The following is a 7,915-nucleotide window of genomic DNA, read 5'->3' as shown; positions in this document are numbered from 1 at the left end:
AAGCCTATATCTTCAGGCACATACTGTGACAAACTCTGGATGTGTATGGCTAATCATTAAAATATATTACATGCAAATTTTGCCAAGCATAGATGCTACATTGTCAGGTCCCTACTCATTAGCAATTGAATTGGACACACACACATGTAAACCAAGCAACAGAGACAGGCCTTTCAAACTATTACACATGTTTAATGGACATCTATATGTCTGAATATTTGCTAGACTTTGGAAAATTTTATACACTATGACATGGTACTACATCCTGACACTAAAACTGACAAATGGGAGCATTAATTTTTCTTGGCTATACTTACAGAAACTGTTAATATCCAATGATTCAGTGTTGCTTCATGAAATCAGTTATCAGTTTTGCAATCTCATAAAAATACCATTCACATGTTCCAGATAAACAGTTTCTCATATTCAAATTAGTACAATAAAACATCAAGATATAAGTTTTTTCAGTTTTTCCATATATTTTATTTGTGCATTATAAAAACAATCTTTCTGTACAAATATTTATGATTGTATACAGACAATATAGGTAATGAGGCTGCAGTAAAACTACACAACAGAAGAAAAAATTGAAAATACAGTGTGACTACTTGAGCAATTTCAATAGCCAGTCACATATAATACTGATGTTACAATAAATGTGTAGTTAACTATTGCAGATGTCTGTTGGTAAACACTTTCCATTTGTCTTAGTGACAATTAAGTGACTAACACACAAAGAGATACTAAAAATTATACAAACAGGAAACAATTCATTTGAGAGGACTCACAGCTTCATCTTAACAATTTCATAAACCAGTTCCATTTAAGGCTGATATACAAATTAAATGCATTAGCAGCTAATGCGTCCTCATGTTTTTCCATCTATTTGTAATTATAAATGAGGAGATTTTTTTAGAAACAAATATATTCTGTTATATATGCACAATTACATAGACTTGTTATCAAAAGTTCATTACAGGCAGCATATCACAACTTCTGTATTTGTCTTCTCTCATGAACAGCAATAAATTAAACTTAGAAATTTTTATATCATGTGCATCTCTATCTCATACATGATACAACATCCTACATGATACCAGATACTAAATATTGCTGCCTTGTAACCAGTTGCTGTTACATCTGGGACCAACCCACTAAAAACTAATGTTTGTGAATGTTTTAGTTTTTCATAGCCACTTTTATTTAAGAAAATGTTCTGGATGGTTGCACCATGCCATTCTGATAACATACTAGCTACTGACACTGATTTACATGCCAAAACACCTACCTGCACGTCTGGCTGAGCAATGATAAATATCAGTGATATGCCCACATAAAAAAGGAGGATTTTCTGCAGTTTCTCATTGTCCGGGATGGTTTACGAAGAGTTTAATTTATGGGCCGTTTTGGGAAGGTATACCGGAAGGGGGGGGGGGGGGGGTTGGCAAGACAATGAACCGATTAGCTTGTTGACAACACACTTCTGATTTTGTCATAAAAGGCTGAAGAAACCATATAAATTTCATGACTTTATAACAATTTTCACCCAAAGATCAGCTTTATTATTAAAAACTGCTAAGCACCTGTAATCTCTAGATGTGTTTGTATTTAGGAAACAAAATAGGTGCATGGAGAAAGAAAAATGAGGAGAAGAGGAGGAAACAAGAGGTACAACAGATGGGGGAGGGGGGGGGGGGTGAGGAGAAACTGTCAATGTTAAGTTGAGCTTCTGTTCTCTAACTGCTGTTGGTACACTTAATGTCAACTATCTTATGTTTGTGACTGCTGCCAACTTACATGCTCTAACAGCTGTAGCATTACATCAGGGCAGTGAACTCTTGTTTCATGTAAACTGAAAAATAAATAGCATAATGACCTTCTTTGAGCATGAACAACACTATAACATGCTTTCACATAACCTTGTTACTTCAGTGTGCAATTTATACCATAGCTGATTATCTGCATGCCTAAAGTTCATTATTTTATAGTAGACAGACAACATTCCCCCTCTTATGTCCCTCCTTAGCATGGTGACAAACTTCTCCTTCCCAATTTCCCTGCACTGCACTGCACACTCCACTGTGGCTGTAGCTTAACTTGGCACAGACAATATTTATCAACTTTTGTCATTATCTACAGAGTGGAACTATTGTGTCTGCGATCACTAAAACTTGGAATAAAAGAAACATGGCTTAAACAACACTGTAATTATTAAAAACTGGAAAAGCTTTTAGTACTTTAGACTTAACAGTGTCTCAGAGTTTCATTTGTAGTATGTAACAATGATATACCTAATAAATAAGTCTGGCCTATTTCCAGTGACATAACAACACCCAGTGGCTGTCTCTTAGGGTCACTGACCAATTATGTTTGCACATGTGTGTGTTTATTTGAGAGCTAAAGATGAATGAAGCATTGGAAGTTTTGCAACGTATTTTAACACTGATGGCAAGAAGGGAGTTGCAGTACTTGGCGAGGCAGATTGTGTCGTTTGCCCAGGTTTTTTTGCTTATACTTTGGTGAATGTCGTGTGGCACAATTGCCTGGTGCAAGTCTTTCAATTGAACACAAATTCAGTAACTTGGGGTTCTGGGAGCCAACAGCACCTGGTTTTTCCAGAACTGTCACCCATCCAAATACTAGCTGGGCCCAATGTTGCTTAATTTCCGTCATCAGGCAGGAACTGGTGTTATCAACGTGTTGAGGGCATTGGCTTGGTAGAGTGATTTGTTGTTAAATAATGCTAACCTTACACAATAGTAAATGTAGCTTTTGTATCATCCATTTAATATTAAACCCTTGACTGCTGTAGATATGGACTCTGCTTTCTGAAACAAGCGCAGCTTTGTTGTTGCTATACTGCTCGCCTAATGTTGCTACAAGTACTGGGAGACAGTGTTCAGGCTGCTATGAAATAGTTATTATCCAATTTTAAGAAAACTATTCCGTGAAAAATTTGATTTTTGCATATCTTACAGTCTGATATCTTTGCTTGATAATGGACTGAATTTCTTTCATTATTTGTCATAGTTGCTGTGCTGCAACATATTACGTAAAGCAATGCACAAAATGTTGAAGAGTTTGTGGAGGTAAAAATGCACTGTGTAAGTTTGCATATGGTTGATTTTAGATCATACATTGCTGGGTAGGAAAAGTACCAAAATTTTATTTGATACTGAGAGCAGAATGATAGTCTATTTTTATACCTGGCAGACAGTTGTGCACGACACTGTTGATTCCATTTATGCACACCAGGAATCATGCCGTCGAAACAATCATCATCATCTCATAAATAGTTCACGATATCAAAATGATTTTTTTTTTGCACGTGACAGCACGCAGAGAGGAACAAATGTTGTGTAACAAACATTATAAACTTTTTTTATTCACCGGGATATAGAAGTAACTCTTCCACTGCAGTGGAAGCGTTAAAGCTAGGGGGGTACCATTTAAATAATCAATAAATAGTTTTGTTCTAGTTATTTTAAATTGCTTTATAACAGAGTTAAAGTTGACAGAACATAAGAAAGTGCTGTCTGGATTTTCTTCACTACTCCCGATTTCAATTGGCGAAATATTCTTGAATAGCCAACAACAACAAGAAGAGTTCAACACCTTAATTGAATTCTACATTGAGGATATGGAATGTAGAGTAGAAGATATTCTTCCTGAATAATATTTATGGAGAAGGAAATCTATGAAAGATCACAGACCTCCATCTGCCGCGGAAGCACGGTAACTATGCAACAAAGACATGTACCCAAATAACAACAACCTTCTGAAGAGACCTCAACTTTTCCTGGCGAATTGAATGTTCAAATAACTTACGGGATTGCTGCCGGGTGACATCGTCGACCACCGCTGATATTTCGACAGGAGCACAACCTGCCATTCTCAAGATAGCAGTTGTGCCTTGAGAATGGCAGGGTGTGCCCTTGTCGAAATATTGGTGCTGGTCGACGACATCACCTGGCAGCAAACCCTAAGTTATTTGAACCTTCTGAAGATTTTGATCACATGCCTTTTTATTTCTATTTATCACTTAAGATTTTAGGTGATTAATAAAAATGTTTCCTGAATGTTGTTGCACACCTCTCAACCCAGCCCTATCACTCCTAACTTCCACCATAAAATCAAAATTTTCAATAGGTGCAATCTATGTTCCAATTCTAAATGCTGAAACTGTCTATTACACTTCAGGTACTTATATTTTGGATATTGATCTGAGTGAACATCTTGTACTTGAACAGAACTGAAACCCTAGGGTTGACACAAGAATGCCTTTTAGGCTGCAAACTTGCATTAAGGAATGCCCTGAAGCCCTGAAACTAAACATCAGGCCAGTCTAGAATAATGGCAGGCTGCGAAAATTGGAGCACATTCAGGCACCAGTACAGGAGGGAATCTTGTCATCAAATACTATAAAACCCTCTGTCTCCTCACACTCATTTTTATGACAAGATTATTCTGTCTGCATCATTGATACTGATGGAAGGTCAACTCTACTAGTTACAGGATAGCCTGGTGTCTACAGCCACTGTCAGCTTGAAATCCACTGCTACGAATCCACAGTCATCCGACTGTGGACAGAACTTCAACTCTCCGCACTGCATCTTTGTCAGTCACCACAGTGATTGGCTGTGATTGACTGAAGATGAGGACCGGCCCAATCTTCCATAGATGAAGAACTGATCTGCTTGTCTATGAGCTGTTCAGCGGTGCCTATGCCGACACTCCAGGGCAGTACAAGTACCACCTTGCTAGTCATATGCTGTGACCGCCTCTCGGGCTGTCTTTCATGTTGCTGTTTTATCTTTCGCCTACACACCATCTCAACGAAAGGGTTATGCACATTTCTTTGGCAGAGCCCAACTGTAGGTTCACTCAACAAGAGCACTGAGGCTCCAGATGTCCACAGCCATTCCAGGCTGCAGAGACGTGCTGGCTGCTGCACCCTCCTGTGCTGACGCTACAGTACTGACCCCAGAAAGTGCAAGGGGCCTCCGACGGATGCTAGACCTCCATGCAAAGCTGGCTCAGCACAGCCGCTGCTAGGCTTCACTGGGAAGAAGACTGAGTGATTGCACACTCTTGGAAACAAATAACAGTTAACCGAGTGATGCCTCAATAGTGCCTCAGCTCACCACATGATCCCATCACTGCACCTCCACTCAATTGTTCTACACACTAGTACGGGGCCGCTATATAGAAGAATGTATCAGCAAGTGAACATAAAATTTCCTAAGAGAAGAAACGGACACAATAGAAAAACCCAGACAATTTCATTTCAGATTAAAACAGTGATTTAAATGAAAGGTATAACACAATGAATATTTTTCCAAAGCACAATTTAATAACCAGGCCCTATCAGCATGAAAAATGAATGTAAAATTCCAATACAACCAACATCTATGTACAAGTAAGATATAAAATTAAAAGTATAATAGCAAAACTAAGGTTGGTTACCTTGAAAGTGAACAATACACTGATCTGCTTGAACAGTGTAATGCTGAGCACACTTATTTTACTCAGATAGATGATTACAATTCAGCCAAATATATACTTGACACACTAATGTTCAATGAACTGGGACAGCAGGTAATGTGGGCATCGACTGCAGTTGTTTCCTTACACCTATTCAGACAATAGTGGCAGACATACTTTCTCACCTAAAATACTCAATATGCACCAGTTTAAACACAAGAACGCAAAATCATTTATCCCTCTTACAAACAGATATCATACACTACATTATTTACCCTCCCAAACTGACTGATGTAAAATTATTCCAAAATTGCAGCAGATCCAAGTTCAGTAACTGCTAAACAAACATACATAAATGAAATATGAGACAAACAGAAATGATCTACATCCGACAAGCTAAGCAGATAGGAAAAGTAATGATAATTAGTTTTAGTTTTCTTAACAAGTTAACATTTCAAAACATAATGTCCTTCAGGGTACATTTAATGGAAGTGAGGCATGTGAAACAATGTTTAGTTTGTAATAATATTCAATACCCAGAAAAATCTTTGACAGAACTGAATGTGTGTAACTTCACGTAAGTATTCACTGTTTTACAAGTTAAGAAGTGTGACATTTTTTCCAAGTACTTGCACTCTGATGTATACACATTTTAAGAATTACAAATGTAACTTTCTCTTCATAAGGCGAGATCACATAACATTTAAATTTGAATTATCTATTTCAACAGCATAAATTATTTTGGTACTAAGAAACCTGAGTATAGTTCTTTAGGCAATTATCCAGGTGGCCATTAGACTAGTTATGACATTGCACATTGTTTGATCTATTTCAAATATGTAACAAATTCAAGTTCTCTTTTATCAATCTTATTCAGCATTAAAATACATATCAAATTAGCATTTACAGTTCAGTTTGCTCTTGAAAGGGCCAATATATGAGAGATCAGCTTCAGTATAGCAGCAACTGAATGCTTGCGAGGTAGAAAATACATAGCATTTCTGCAAAGATAAATTTACCAAAGATAGTCCTTTCTGTCATGAACCAGTAAAAATACTTAAGTGGCTAATCTGCAGGGAGATTCTCTACTTGGAAGACTGATCTTGCCAATTCATTACAATAGTACACTTATCACATTTGACAACATAGTACTTTTTACATGAATTTCACGCTGATTCTGTGCCAGTGTGGAGAGTTCAGAGCAAAAAACTGGAGAGTGTGGTTTAACACCTTGTTGGTGAAGAGATAAAGTTGGAGCAAGAGCTTTGGTTGTACTAGACTGGGAAAGGAAGACTGCCATATCTTTTTCAAAAAAAACTATCCTGGTATTCACAATTAGTCAATTTAGGTACAAAATAGAAAGACCAAATCTGGAGGGGAATATAGGGTTTTGAACTCTGCTGCTCGCAAATGTTAGTCCAGTGCCTCAAACAGTGCACCATATCACTCCACATGAGCTTACAATCAAGCTGCAAAATCAGTCAGATACCGAATTGAATTTTTTTATTAGTAATTATTTTGATATTGGATGAAATGGTGTATATTTTTGTCTGCTAAGTTGTGCTCTATCTGCAATCAAGTATCATCTAACTACTTACAGGTGTTGACAACTTCCCACTTTCCTGTTCTTATTGTAATTATATACTTCTATACAGGTATACGTATAGTGTTAGTATAAACTGTAGATTGCAAATCACCTAAGCTCTCAGGGACATGAAATTTTTTTGAGCAAATGGAACTCTGTGTCTAACAGATCTGAAGAACAACAACACTAAAAATGCACAGCAGCTACTATGAAATACTATCCATAGGATAGGTTTCGATTTTCTTAGGCCGATTTGTGTACTTTATCTGAACAGCAATCATGTTTCAGTTAAACCGTTTGCCTCTCACTATATCCGTTAATGCAACCAAATGTATAATTTAGGGTAATGAATACGTACTTGCAGCCAACACAAAGTAACTGCAGTTGTAATAAAATGTTCACCGATTGTGGTTATTTTGCACGGAAAAAAAAAAAAAAAATTGTTTCAACTTATATACACACTAGATGGCTGAATCTATTGAATAAGAAAGTATATAAAATTGTAATGTGAATACTTATGGAGGTGCAAAATATGTAAGTATGGATGGTCCCATCAAATAACTATCATATGTGGATATGCTGAAACTTATACCCCTGAGGTAAAAATATGATGGGTTAATGGTTCTATTCCTCAGTTTAAATGAAAATTGCTTTACACAGCTCCACCAGTCAGAAAATACTCTCCGATATATACACCAAGAACATTTATTTTTACAGCTTCTTTCATATAATTTCTCAACTACTCCTCGCTGAAAACTCATTCCCCCAGCGTGATGTCAGATACCTCACTGTGCTACAACATTGATCTTCTGCAATACAATTAACATTAGCTGAACAACAAAAGCA

This window comes from Schistocerca americana, chromosome X, assembly GCF_021461395.2.
Source record: "Schistocerca americana isolate TAMUIC-IGC-003095 chromosome X, iqSchAmer2.1, whole genome shotgun sequence".
NCBI classification, from domain to species: Eukaryota; Metazoa; Arthropoda; class Insecta; order Orthoptera; family Acrididae; genus Schistocerca; species Schistocerca americana.
This window is presented reverse-complemented; position numbering follows the sequence as displayed.